The sequence below is a fragment of the Typopeltis vanoorti genome, chromosome 6 (genome assembly GCF_054136105.1).
Source record: "Typopeltis vanoorti isolate ZY-2024b chromosome 6, IOZ_Tvanoo_1.0, whole genome shotgun sequence".
NCBI lineage: Eukaryota > Metazoa > Arthropoda > Arachnida > Uropygi > Thelyphonidae > Typopeltis > Typopeltis vanoorti.
The window spans coordinates 89,786,529-89,802,054 of NC_143554.1; positions in this window are offsets into that span (position 1 = coordinate 89,786,529).

A 15,526-nucleotide genomic window follows, 5' to 3' on the forward strand; every position below is an offset into this window, starting at 1 on the left:
GCTATAGAAAAAAAACAGAAAACAAAAAGAAGAAATCAAACAGTTTATCCATCTGTTATATTAGTTCCATTTAATTGTTTCAACGAGCCTGTGTAGCTCGGTGGATGTGGCGTTTGCACACCATGCCGCTTGACCGCACAAAGGAAGACTTCCTGGTTTCGAATCTAGTCGGCGACTAGAAGAAATTTTTCTAAGCCTTTTTTCGACCGGTTCCCGAGTTAGTCGATCTCTGGCACGGGCAATCAGGTTTTTTCTCCCGGAAACTCAAGAAAATCGACTGTAGAACCCACATTATTTCAGACATTAATTACGAATGTTAGTGACCACTAGATGGCGCCACTTGTTGAGCCGTCTCTCTTCACTGTATGCCGCTTAATTAGTGATAGCCTTGGGCCAGCTATCTGTGATTGGCTGGCAGTGGAGATTGAACTGCCTACTCAGTCTCCATAAGTTAGATACGGCTAAAACGGCCTCGCCTACTCCCCTATACGGGAATAAAAAAGCGTTAGATGATTTTTTTTAATTGTTTCAAAAAATGACATTTCAAACTGAGCAATTTTTTTTTTTAACTTCAGTCTTCCACGAAAGTTTCGTGTTGCCATCTATTGACTAAATTGATAACATAACGGTTAGGTTCTAAGTTTTAACAATAACGTTTATATATTTGCATTCGCTTGCATTTCCCACTAATGTTTATCATTTTAAGTAATCGATTTTTTACATTACTGTTTCCATTTGAAAGATCTTAAGGTACAAGTGAAAGGTTATAAGATTCCAAATTTTTTGTGTTAATAAAAATTAAGTTTTATAACACGTTCGTTTATATAATAGTTACACTGGTTTAAATTATAAGCATAAGAGACAAGTAAAAGTCTATAAAACAGTGAGAAACTCAGCAAAATAGGGGCCTCGCTAACTCATCAAATTAATTAATAATTATTATAATCACAATTATACCGTTGTTTTTGTATTAAAAATGAAATATAAATAATACATTTTCGCTTGTGACTTTTTCGACATTACTTCGGCCCTTCCCCCCCATGGGGGGGGGCGGTAGTAATGAACCGTAAAATTAAATATTGTTTACACCCCTTGACTTGAGTTTAAAATATTAAAATATACAAACTGTATTCGTTCTCTTGTCATGATTTCCATTTCTAGTTTGCAACTAACTTCCTAGGTGGCGCTAGGAACCATAGGAATTAAATACAGCGTAAAGCATTATCTATGTACTATGTAACACAAAGAAAGAGACATTTTAAAATTTCCTCTTTCAATGCGAAGGATGCAAGAAACACAAAAGGAGATGCCGATTGTCAGAAGTAAAATTCTTGCTGCTTCAGTTGCCTCGGTAACCGGAGAAAAACATCTAAACAACAGCTGTGAAATTCAGAGACGGCGACTATCCGAATCATTAGATGTCATCTGAAATTCTAACTCCGACTAAACAACAGACAGCTAGAGAATTCCTGATGACAAACTAAGTGACTAACAATCAGCTTCGGTTAGCGCGTGCTATTGATCACTATGGTAACAAGCGGGAATGTGGCAACTCTTCCTAGATTATTTTATGTCTGTTGGCAAGTCGGACTTAATGTACTGACATTAAAAAAAAGTTAAGAACGAATGATAAATAGACGATTGATGTAAATTATTCCTTTTGCGCAGTTTCTAAACTATCTCGAGAAGTTGATTACACATAATAAAGGAATGGAAATAGAAATCTCGTATTAAACATCAAACACAGCTGTCAGCGCCACCATAGATCTTGAATCGTCTGTTATTTTGAAAATTCACAAATTTGAGAATAGCAGACGATTGCTGTAAATTTAAGCAAAAGTAGACGGCTGTCGTAGATTGGGTTATTATTTTAAAAGAAAATCGCGTTTATCTTTAAATAATAATCGCCGAAAGAAATATTATTTAAATAATAAAGGATATTAATAAGAACTATAAAATATTTTCTCGCAAAACAAAAGGTTGATGCTCTACTGACAATATTTTCCAATAAATTAACAAGAAAATTACACGTGATCTATATTTATGTATTTATTTCTTTATAGATGTTTAATTAATATTCAATGATGCACTTTTTTAAATGTTTTATTCTTTTCGTCAATAAAATTATCCGAAATAGCGACTCCTGTTGCATGCTAAGGAAAATAAAAGTATTGTGTTAAATTTCCAAGGCGTTTGGAAGATAAAAATAATTCATGGCATCGTACACTTGCTCTTTAGCAATGTACACACTCCTCACAAAGATACCAAGGGGATAGAATGAAGGTTTTAATTAGCCTTAATTTAATTTCTACCAACTCGGTCACCTGCATAATTGGCTACAGACTTGAATAGCGACCGTTAATTAAAAAGACCATGTTTATCATTTAGAGGATGGCACTTGTTTATCTTGTACCCTATAAAGGAGTATTGTTAGACACTACGCCGAAATTCCTGATGTCATCTTATGATGTATGACCAATACATAAAAAAAAAGAACGTATATTAAGTAAAGAAATTGTAATTATTTTTGAGCGAAAAGCCCGAATATATATATAATATTTCTCTCTCTCTCTCTCTCTCTCTATATATATATAAAGACAAGTAAATGTCCTATTTACTCTATCATCAATCTACATTTAGTCCATCTTTGGCGCAGTAAGTAGAGTTTTTTTTTTTCTTCCTGAAAAAAAAAAAAAAAATCTCATTTTTAATCACGCAAATTGGCAGAATTGACCAATGTAGGATACGCATGATAATACAAATATAAAATAATATATTAGTTAAGATTAGGAACACGAGATGGCAGCAGTTGTTCAACATTGATGTAATGTAAGGGCTCAAATCGTCTGCTCACTTCAGAGAATAAAATGATAGAGGACTTAATATACTTATTCCGGTTTTGTGACCACATTTATTAAAGAACACTGTTTTTAAAACTAAACAAGTACTGAAAACAATACCCGACAAGTTTCGTTAGTCGTCAGACTAACATCTTCAGGGATAAAGAGAGCTAAAAGTTTAAAGCACAAACTACTAGAAATTACGAAAATTAGGTTCATTTGTTGGTATTGTGAACATAAAAACAGTTCGTTAAAAAACCGAATAACAGATCTATACAACCGTTAATGCGTGTTAGCTGGAGACTGCTATTTGTTGTCGCGTTCTGTGGTTCACGCTCACTCTGTCCGAGGTCTGAAATTGATGAATTTTTAATAAACGATGACCAAACTTGATTTAAAATCAAACCTTGGTTTTTGTTGCATGCGTAGGAATTTTAATCATATTTGCTTCCTATTGAATTTTCTTGTGAAACAATTCTTATTTATATAGGACATGTTTGTTCTATCCCAGAGTACATCATGACGGGTAGAGGTTGTGTGAAATGCCGAACCCGATTTATGTTCTCTTATTTTGTAGGTCCTTTTGATGTTCGCTCATGCGGATTTCTCCCGATCTCCCCGTCTGGCCCACATAGCAGATGCCACAGGAACAGTGAATATTATGAACTCCTGGTTTTTTCATTGGGAGATGTGGAGGTTTCAGAGGATGAAGGGATTTTGATATTTTTTTCAAGTGGCTGGAAAGTCACGTTTATGTTATACTCGTAGAGAAGTTTGGCTAATTTATCTGTTACATTCTTGATATAAGGAAGGGTGAACTGCGTTCTTGAAGTCTTGTTTATTTAAGTTTCTTGCAGGTGCTGTATTGAGAATTTTCTTAATTGTCTTAGTTTTGAAACCATTCAGTTGTAGGATCTGTGTTAAGTATTGTATTTCTTCTTTCCGTTTTTCTTCTTAACTTAATCCTAACATAAAATTCACTCTAGAACTAGAAGAAAATAAAAAACTTCCTTTCCTAGACATCCTTATAGAAAACCAACAAACACAGGAAGATTTCTGCATGCTACTTCACATCACCACCCCAAGCAAAAAATAGGCCTAATAAAAATCTTAAGGGATAAAGCATACAACATTCCCAGTACAGAAGAAAAACGGAGACAATTTTGAGTAGAAAGCAGGTACACATTCAAATGTGCAAATCACATGCAAAGGAATCATGAAGTAACACTCATCAGGATAAAAAGCAAAACACTGTGCTAAGTGAACTGTGTTTGAAGGAATAAAGTTGCAAACTCGAATGTCTTGAAAGACATCATCTAGATGACTTCATGTAGGGAAGAATTATTGGAAAGCCACAGAATTACTGACATTGCCAGAGTTTGGAATCTCGCATAGCATTGTATCCAAACTCTGGGCACAGTTTCAAACCAATGGAATGTGTTCCAGATGTTTGCTAAGATGTCTCCATCACTCTTATCATGGAGTGTGAAGATTTTTTTGGTTATAACAGCAAAATGTAATTGACACCACACCAGGTCAGCTTGCAAGTTGGCTCTATTCGTGCCCAGGTTTATGGATAGCTCGACAAACTATGACAAGCCATCTGCAACAAGTAGGCCTATATGCCTGAAGGTCTATAGTGTGTCCCTTCATTCATAGCTCATCATAGATCATGTTTTCAGTGGTGTTGTATCCATAAAAATTGGACAAGACACCAATGGGCTAATGTACTTTTCAAAGAAAAGGATATACCAATGCTGGGGTCAAGGTGTAGGAAATGGACGCATCGCACTACAAGTGCTGGGAAAAGGGACTGATTGGCTAACTGGTGTCCTGGTGAATGATAATGCAAGTTTGTTGCAATATCAGTCCCTTTTTTTCCAGCATTTGTAGCACTTTTGCAGTCCCTTTTTCCCCTCACACCACAGAACAACCAAACTTCATGTTCAGTTGTTCTGTGGTGCTATAGCCAATGAATTCATTTTTACAGATGAATAGACATCAAACATGAGCAGCAGAGATACTTTTACTTGCAGAAACCTAGGATACCAACCAAACTGAATGGCTATCACACTCACGAGATCTCAACCCTATAGAACACATTTAGGATGCAATAGTGAGATGCATTGCTGCTCAAAATTCCCCTTCAGAAAACAAACAAGGCCTTGTCCTTGCTCTGAAGGAGGAGTGGGCCAGTTTCCCTCAAGAACTCCTGAATACTTGATGCTAAGCATGGTACAATGTTTGAGAACCACATCACAGTTTGGGGTGGACATAGTCCATACTGAAATGTTAATCTGCATAGTTTTCTGTAAGCACTGAGCATTAATTCCTTTACTATGTCTTTAGGAAATTTGTAACTTTTGCCAAAAATGTATTGCAATTTAATTCGTATGAAATTTATAGCACATTTTTTGTGTAATATAATTTAACAGTATGCTGGCAATAAATTTATGTCCACATTTGGCTGTAGTTGTGAAAATATTTTTACATACAGGTAAAAATGTAGGTCATGCTTTGATTTTGGATACCAAAAAACTAAGAACAAACTACAAAACACCAAAAGCTAAGTATTAGGTATATAAACTGAGTTCTTCATTCCCCCCCCCAATCTTGTGCTGATTATCCCTCTAAATTCAAGAATCTGGGAAGCTACATTCAGCATTATGTGAATCGCTATCCCACTTACTTCCCCTCTAGGTTGCCTGCACCCATACTCTCCTGCTTCCTCTCCAAACATTCTAGTTTCCCTGTCTGCACTTCCATACTCTCATTGAATGATACTTTCTCAAGACATGTAACTCCAAATTGATTCAAATACAAACCATCCATCTTATATAAGTTTTTCCTTCCTTCTGTCAAACTCACTCTTCACTCCCCACCATTCCTCCTGCGCACTGACTCATTTGCAATCATAGCTCTTCATTCTAAGAGTGTGCTGCTATGGAATGATAGAGACGAGCCTCATCTCATCTCTATCATTTTCAATTTTTACATTTTTCACACTTTCATATCTTATTAAGAGGCACTGGGGGGAATAATAAATTTAGTTTAATCCTTTATCCAAGTGTAAGCAAACAAAGTTTGCACTTGAAGTAACTTCAGGACTGAGGCCTGAAAAACTTCCAATGAACTGGGGGGGGGGGGGAATAATAATATAGGGAAAAATGCAATTAGTGCGTTCATAAACAAGAACCCTGGTAAGGAAGAATTCAAAATCAGATTATGAGAGGCAGTTAGCTGAACAGCAAATGCTCAAAGTGTACATTTGCTGTGCAGCAAGTAAATTTAAGAATGGTTAGAGAAGGATAATTAATGAATGCAGATAGTAGGAAGGTGACAGAAGAAGAAAATATAATTGACTGATTGTTCACTCTAAGATGGTCTGTCAGCCAGATGTATATAATGCAGATAATGAACTGTGCTTAGGAAGTGAATATAGACATGGGATTAGATGGGATATTAGACTGTCTTATGATAAAGTGCAGATTTGCAAGTGTTTCTAACTAGGCTCTTTAAGTCTGAGCACTGACAAAATATTAAGAAAGCAGAAACAGGGCAAGATAGTTTCTTACATAAAAGACAATCCAAGACAGATGGAAAATTATAGATTGATTAGTATCTTTGGAATAGTGGTTAAGGTATTGAAAAATTTGGTTAAGACCAGAATTCAGGAATAAGTGGATAGGAATATTTCCTATCCACTTATAGGAATATAGGAATATATAGGAAGATTTCCAGGCGGTAAAATGAGTAGAGTGATTGAGGCATTGAACATGAGGCGGGAACGAGCAAAAGAGTTAATTGTATTAATTGGAACAAATGATTTGAGAGAGAACAAAGAGCATGTCAAAATGAATGTCAGGAGACTGCTTGGAAAGATAAAGGAGAATAGTGTGACAGGAAGGGTGGTCAGTGTGTTGCCTAGGTATGATTGTGGTGAAATGAGGCGGAGAGCAAGGATTATGAATGATATTCTGGCTGAAATGTGTGAGGAGATGGGAGTACAGTTTGTTAATGTGTGGAATGAGTTTGAGGGACGAAGTGAGCTGTATGGGAGCGATGGACTGCATTTGAGTGGTTATGGTGTGAGTCGCTTGGAGAGACTGCTGCTGGAAGGTAGAGAAGTGAATAGAGAGAATGAATCAGATCGAGAGGGGAGTGATGTGGAAGAGCAGGAGAGATTGAAGGAGTGGAAATGAATGTGGAAGTGAGTGGTATGAGTATAGAAAATGAGAGAATGGGTGTGCAAGAGGAGCAGGGAAACGGGGAGGCTCAGGGTGGACAGGGATACACAGCGTGAGAAAGGTGGATGCTCCAAGAGGAGGTGAGAGAATATGCAGGCAGGAAAGTAATGGGATGATCAGGGATCAAAAGGAAACAGATGGAATTGCAAAGGGTTCTAAAATGAAGAAGCAGAAAGGGAAATGGCCCCAGTCCAGCATGGAGAGATCACATCGAGTGAGTGGTATCAGTGGAACTAGCTGTAGATCCAGAAATGAGTTGTTGTGTTTGTATACCAATGCTAGAAGTATAAGAAACAAGGCGGATGAAATGGTTGCACTAATTGCGTCTGTGCACCCAGAGATTGTCGGAATAAGTGAGACATGGTTAGATGAGGATGACATCCTGACAGGAATAGAGATGGAAAGGTATGATGTGTTTCGTGAGGATAGAAGGGGTAAAAAGGGAGGGGGAGTGCTATTGATGATAGAGAAAGAGTTATGTCCATACAAGGTAGAGATGCAAGAGGGAAATAGGGCCAGTGGTTTTGAGGCAGTATGGTGTGAGATAGAGGTGAATAGAATCAAATACTTGGTGGGATGTTGTTATGGACCTGGTAATGTGGATGTTGGTGATAGTGAAATGTATAGTCAAATAAGCCAAGCAAATAAGAAAAGGGTGATCATTATGGGTGATTTTAATTATGGCAATATAGACTGGAATGAAGAGATAGCAACTGGAAGTAAAGAAAATGAGTTTCTTGAGTTTTTGAGGGATAACTACCTCAGACAGTATGTAACAGAGGGCACAAGAGGATTAAGGGTCTTGGATTTGGTCATCTCATCGGAGGATGTAATTATCAATGAGGTATCAAATCATCCACCAATTGGTGAAAGTGACCATGAGGTGATTACTTGGGTGGTTGCCAGCAGTGCAAGGACCCCTGTGAAAAAAGGGTATATGTGGAACTACAAGGGGGGTGATTATGAAGAGCTCAGGAGACAGCTTGCAGGTGTAGCATGGAATGAGGAGTTAGCTGGAAAAGAGATCAATGCAGCTTGGGGGATTTTCAAAAAATATTTAGTGGATGCAATGTCTAAATGTATACCACGGGTGAGAAGGTTAAATAAGTTAGGTGTGAGATGGATGAATAAAGAGATTAAGCATGCAATACAGAGAAAAAGGGCATTGTGGAGGCAGCATAAGAGAAGTGGAAGTAACCAATTTCATGAGTTCTACAAAGACCAGGCAAGGAGAGTGACTTGGTTGGTGAGAGTAGCTAAAGAGAGGTATGAACAGCAGTTAGCTAATGAAGCTAAAAAGAATCCTAGGGAGTTCTTTCGATATGTAGCCAGCAAAAGAAAGAATGATTATGGAAGGATGACATTGATTGGAGGAAATGGTATAAAGACAGCTGTTGCAGAATGTGTGGTGGAGATACTTAATGAGCAGTTCATAAAGATCTTTCAATCTTGTGAATGTGACTTCATGGAGAGATTAAGAGCAGTTGATGATGGGGAGGAGAGACTGACTGTAAGTGAGCAAGAGGTGTTTGGGGAGTTGAGTAAACTAGATGTAAATAAGGCTGTGGGACTTGATAATATATCACCGCGTATTCTGAAGGAATGTGCCAGAGAGTTGACACCTGCCTTGACATATTTTTTTAATACAAGTCTTGCACTTGGTCAAGTCCCTAAAGAGTGGAAGGAGGGCAAGATTGTGCCACTTCATAAAGGAGGTGATCGAACTCAAGCATCAAACTATAGGCCTATCTGTGTGTCGGGTGTTGTGGTTAAGTTGTTGGAGAAGCTTGTGAGAACTAGAATCCAGAGTTGGGTTGACAACAATGGTATAATCTTTGATGGACAGCATGGATTTGCTAAAGGGAGGTCGTGTTTTAGTAATCTACTTACTTATTACAATAAAGTGACTGCTTCCTTGGACAGAGGAGAAGGATACACAGTAATATACTTGGATTTTGCAAAAGCTTTTGATAGAGTGCCTCATGATAAGTTGACAGTCAAACTAGAGCAGATGGGGTTGGATATTAGATTAGTGCATTGGATTGGAGACTGGCTATCTGATAGGTATCAACAAGTTGTGTATGGGGGTGCAATATCCAGGAAAAGGAAAGTCACTAGTGGAGTGCCTCAGGGATCTGTTTTAGGGCCATTACTATTTAACTTGTATATTAATGATATTGGCGAAGATTTGGATGGAGATATTCAGTTGTTTGCAGATGATGCAAAGTTGGGACGAACCATAAAGAGTAGTGAAGATGTTGTGGCCTTGCAAGAAGACTTGAATAAATTGAGTGATTGGGCAAGCAAATGGGGATGTGAGTTCAATGTTGCAAAATGTAAGGTTTTAAAATTTGGAAAACAAAGATGGGATGCAGAATTTATGCTTGGTAAGAATATATTGTTGGAAGTAGAGGAAATAAGAGATCTGGGAGTGATAGTGGATAAGGATCTAAAATTTAGGGGTCACATCGCCAAAATTGTGAACACAACACAAAGACTTCTGGGAATGATGAGGAGGACACTGACGTGTAGAAGTAGGGAGATTCTTGTTCCATTGTATAAGGCTTTGATTAGGCCACACATGGACTATTGTGCCCAGATTTGGTCACCTGGTTTTCAGAAGGATGAAGAGATGTTGGAAAGGGTCCAAAGGCGACTGACTAAGGTAGTTTCTGACCTCTGGAATGTCGAGTATGAGGAAAGATTGAAAAGATGTAATTTGCAGAGACTAGTGGAGAGAAGGAAGAGGGGAGATATGATAGAGACCTACAAGTTGGTAAGGGGTTGCTATAGGATCAATGGTGGAGAAGTTCTACAGCGAATAGTGGGAGATCAGGGGAGAACCAGAGGTCATCCCTGGAAACTGTATAAAGAGGGTGTGAGTAGGGGAGTGAGAGGCAGGTTTTTTTCGTGTAGAGTTGTGAATGATTGGAATGCCTTGCCTGAGAGTGTGGTGTCTGCAAGGAGTTTGAATGTGTTTAAGACCCAGTATGATGAGATGTGTGTGAGATAAAAGGACCTCCTAGATGAGTCTTTGACTCCATGAGGTCTTGTTTAATAATAATAATAATAATAATATGATGATTTTATGGTGTATGTGTGTGTGTGTGGGGGGGGGAAATCACTTCATAAACCATTATGGATTTTTGATGTATAAGTCTTGCTTAGTAATTTAGTCCTTTTCTATAGTAGTGACAGTCAAGAAGGATATAGATACACTATTATACTGCTGGACTTTGAACAGCCATTTGATAGGATACCACAGAAAAACTTTACCTTAAACTGGAGCAAATGAAGGTCTATAAGGCTAGACCAGAAATTTGTTGGGTACAATATTTGGTTGATATGCAGAAAAGAAGGGATATGATAAAAATATAAGTTACTAAGGAGAATTTATGAGGGGGGGGGACCCAAAAATAACCGGAATTATTATTTTTTTTAAAAATGTGAAGTCAATACATGCATATCAGCTTTCCTCTTACTCATAGATAGTGAATAAGAGGATGGCTGATAGACATCAAAGAAGAAAGAGGCAGCATGACACGGGTCTTAGTACTTGGACCACTGCTATTTATTTTATACATTATATTTTGGGATGATGTGAGGAGAAGAGAAGAAATATCTGGTGTTTACTAGTGGTGATGATCTAGGTAGGGCAACAGTAAATAAAAATGATGTAGGGATCCTGCGAGCTTATTTAAATAAACTGACACATTATTAATACATAGCAATATACATGTCCACAAGGAGATGTGCTTTGCATTATGAGATACTAAGGCAAGTGATGAGAAGTTATATCACCTTTGCCACGAGTTGGCCCAGTCCTGAAGATACTTCAGGCGCAAACTTTGTTTGCTTACACTTGGATAAAGGATTAAACCAATTATATAATTGGTAGACTGACACATAGTCAAGAATACTGGTTTCCAGTTCTGTATTAAAATGTAAGGTTGCACTCCAGGTTAGATTAAAAGCTGTGTATCATTGATTGGACTGTACTGGGAGAAAGTGATAAGGCTAGAGACTTTGAAGTGATGATAGACAGAGAGCTGAAAATCAAAAGATATAAAAGTGGAAAATTAGGACAAAAGATTACCTAGATCTTGAAAACACACAAAGTGGTAAGGATAAAGTTAATTATTCCTCTCTATAAAGATTTCATGCATAACCACATCTAGACCACTGTAGTTTGAGGATTCAGAAGTTGGATAGAATACTTCCTATAAGGCTAGACCAGAAGTTTGTCAGGTACAAAATTTGGTTGATATGCAGAAAATGAGGGATATGATAAAAATATAAATTACTAAGGAGACTTTATATATACAAGAGGGGTACTCAAAATTAACAGAATTATTTTTTTAAAAAAAATGTATTAAAGTTCATAATATCATATTATAGTCACCTTCAAAGCATTCTCCATGTGAGTCAATGCACTTGTCCCAATGTTTTTTCCATCTCTGTCAACAGTTCTAGCACATTTGCCAAGACGTGCCCAATCTCTCTCTCTCTCTTTCCATGTGACTTTCATTGATGTGGACAAAGTGAAAAAAAAGTTGGAGACCATAAACAGTATTTCAGTGTGCTGAGTGTGCAAGTTTCCATTGGCTTGATGGTTGTATTCTTTCTGTAGCACTAAGACTCATCCCCAGTCACAACTTTTGAAAGACAGTTCTGGTCATTAAGAACTTGCTCCCTCAAATCATGGCAAATATTCATTATTATTATTATTATTATTACCACGGGCTACTCCAGGAGTCCTTAGACTCATCGAGGGAGACCCTAAACATCATGTTCACACAGCTGTTCAACATTCTCACAGTATTCATATATATATATATATTTTTTTAATCCTCTATGAGTAAACAAGGCACAAATTTAGTGGACACACGTTTCATTTGCAAATCTTCTGTTAAAATTTGCTGGCATGAACTCCATGACAAATTCGTATCTTCAGAAACTTGCTCAATGGTCTTTCGACAATCTTCAAACTTTTTCGATGTTTTCATCATTTTTGATTGTTGAAGGTCAGCCAAATTGTGTTTGGTCTTCAACTGACATGTCCCCATTTTTTAAATGGGAACCATTTGTAGACCTGTGTTTTACCTAAAGTGTCATCCTTAAAGACTTGCCAAAACATAACAATAGTTTCAGCTGCAGTTTTACCCAAAAGAAAACAAATTTCATGCACACTCTCTGTTCCTTGTGCTTGGCTATCACAAAATCACCAAACTTGCTTGTAAGCACTAACAAAAAAGCAGACAGAACACCGAACCAGTTCACATAGGATGGCACCATTTGCCAGACTGGTGCAGAAAACTGCATATTCACGATGCCTAACAGCAGCATTCGCAACTAGAAAATGTGTGTGCACGTGCCAAGTTCAGATTACAGTTATTTTGGGTATCCTCTCATACAATGGATCATCATCATTAAATTCCTGATATGTATATATATATCCATGAATGGGCTGTCTGTATGTGCCTTACTCAGTCTTACTTTGTTTGCTAATGAAGGTAGACAAGATGTATATTTGCATTCATACATTTAATAACTTTCAGTGTTTCATGATATTTGTGATAAAGTATAATCATGACTAGAAAAAGACATTGCTGATTTTCATGCCAAATTTGTTAGAGCAGTTATTATTCAATTTAGTTCTCCTGTAGACTTATTTAGAAGTAAATAATAAATCATGTAGATTTATTTAAAAGTATAACATCATCTGCATAAAGTAAAGAGCTAAGATTAACATCAGATTTACTGTCATCTTTTCTTCATATTGAGATTGCTACAGATAATGAATAGCAATGGAAAAAGTGTGCAGCCTAGTATTATACCCAATTTTATATTAAACCAACTTCCTGTACTTCCATCAGTTCTGACTTACACGCTAATATAATATGCTGCTTCCATATAGATTATGTATTGCTCCATATAGTGGTCCATTTACACTATATAATTGTAGCATTTTGAACAGCTCTTCTCTTGGCACCTTGTCATATGCCTTTTCCAGATGTTCAAAACTTATACATTTCTGTAATATTTCCTTGATTTTTCAACCATTTTTTTTTATTAAAGTGAAAATCTTATCCTGACCTCTATTTGGCCTGAACCCAGTTTGTTCTTCTCCAGGTTTCCCTTCCAATTTTCTTAGCTATTCTCAATATACTTGCATAAACCTTACCTCGAATGCTCATTAGGCAAATCCTTTTATATGAACCACATATGGTTTTATTTCCCTTTTACAGATTTTACCACGAGAGCTCTACTCCAGTCATTTGGAATTTGATCTTCTGAATTATGCAATGCAGCCATTCTAAATCTTTCTTATACTTCTATAATTAAGCATTTCTGCTGGAATATCACTACTCCAGCTGCCTTTTCACACTTCAGGTTTTTGATGGCTTTTTTCTGCCTAAGTACCAGGTGGTGCACTCGGGATTTAATCTTGGGGGGGGGGGGGAATATCATGTATTGGTGAATAATGATCACCAATACATGATACCCATGACCTCTTCTGGCCAAGCTTGGGCAAACAAAGTAGTGCTCGGTCCACCCAAGCAATATTCTGTTTGCCTTGTGTTCATAGCAGCTGTGATTCCCACGAGCTATAGGGTATTCCCACCTTATGTGACCACTAATTCATAAGTAGCATAGAAATGGAAGACACAACACAACATAAATTTAAAAAAAAACGAATTTTAATTAGGAAAAGATTTTTGGAAATTTTTCTATTGTTTTTTCCTTTTTCTCTTTGGGGGAGAGGGGACTTGCCCCCCCCCCCCCCCAGGTGCACCTCTGGTAAGTACTGATACATACAACTCATTTACATAAATTTGACTTGTATAAATCTGTAAATTTGTAGAATATGTAATAAATGGAAGTTCATTATTTGTTATATGAAACTGCTCTTGAAAGTATTTTAATATTTTGAAAATATTATCTGAGACCTCCAGGGAGTCAAGAGAGGCTATAAATCACCCAAATCAGTTCTCATACTTTCCTTAAATTCATTCACACTAAATGCACTCACTACCCCAAAAAGGCAAACTATTCCACTCACTCACTGTTCTGTGAGAGAAAAACTAGCTCTTACTCCTTTGTTGACTGTCAACAAACTTAGCGTCCATGGATGTCCTCATATTCTTTCTCCACCATCCATATAATGAAAAATTTCATCAGACAATATCCTGTAACACCCATTCAAAAGTTTATGGACCTCTATCATATAAAACCCTCTCGTATTAAACAGAATCTGTAATCCACTTACTTGCAATCTGGCCTCATAATCTAAATTCCATAATATGGATAAAATCTTTGTAACTATTCTTTGCAACCTTTCCATAGCTTCTTTATTCCCTTGGAATCTGGGAGACCAAATCTGCACACAATAATCCAGATGTGGTCTTATAAAGAGGCAAAACGACTTCCTTAGCCTTCATGCATCCTTAGATGTCAAGGTTCGCTTCAACATCGCAATTATCCACTGAGTTGTATTTGCAACTTTTGCTATGTGACCTTTGAACTTCAAATTCCTATCCACCAATATGCCAAGATCCATTGCCTCCTCAGTTTCTTGTAACATAACCCCGCTAATACAATATGCTGCTGGAAATCTCATCATGTCAAAGTGCATAACTTTACACTTACTAACATTAAACTGATAGCCATTTTTTGTTTGCCCAATTTTCTAGCCTATTCAAATCATTTTGTAAGTGCTGAATATCAGTAGCATCCTTGATTGCCCTGCCTATGTTGGCATCATTGACAAACAATTGCACATCTGATGTTAGACCCTGCCTGATGTCATTAATGTCTAAATTGACAATAATAGCCCAAGGACTGAACTCTGAGGTAAACCACTGATCTCCTTAAATCTGGCAGATTCATGCCCATTGTATACCACTTTTTGATATCTGTCTGACAACCATCCCCTGATCCAAGTCAAGAGTTTATATTCCAATCCCATATTTTTCAGTTATACAACAGCCTTTCGTGTGGTATCCTATCAAATGTCTCAGAAAAATCCAACATTATCATATTGTATCCATTCTCTTTATCCAACTTGGCCATAAGATTGTTATAAAATATGAGCAAATTGCTAAAACATGATCTTCCTTTAGTAAACCCATGCTGCTCCTTGCAAAGTATAGCTTGTTTGTCTACCCATTTTTGTATGCAAGTTCTTACCAACTTCTCTAAAATCTTCACTACCACACCAGATATTGATAGGTGGGTAGTCAAGTAAAAAATGAATATCTTGTTTGGTGTGTGTATGTGAGAGAGAGATTGAGTGACCAGAGAAACTATAAACTTTTACTATTCTTTATGAGTAAAATATTTTTAGAAGAGTTTCTTGGAGGGAGATGAATTTTTTTGTTAGTTTTCCTCTCCCTTTTTTATTCTACTTACTCCAGAGGAGAAAATTCTCTTTTTTCA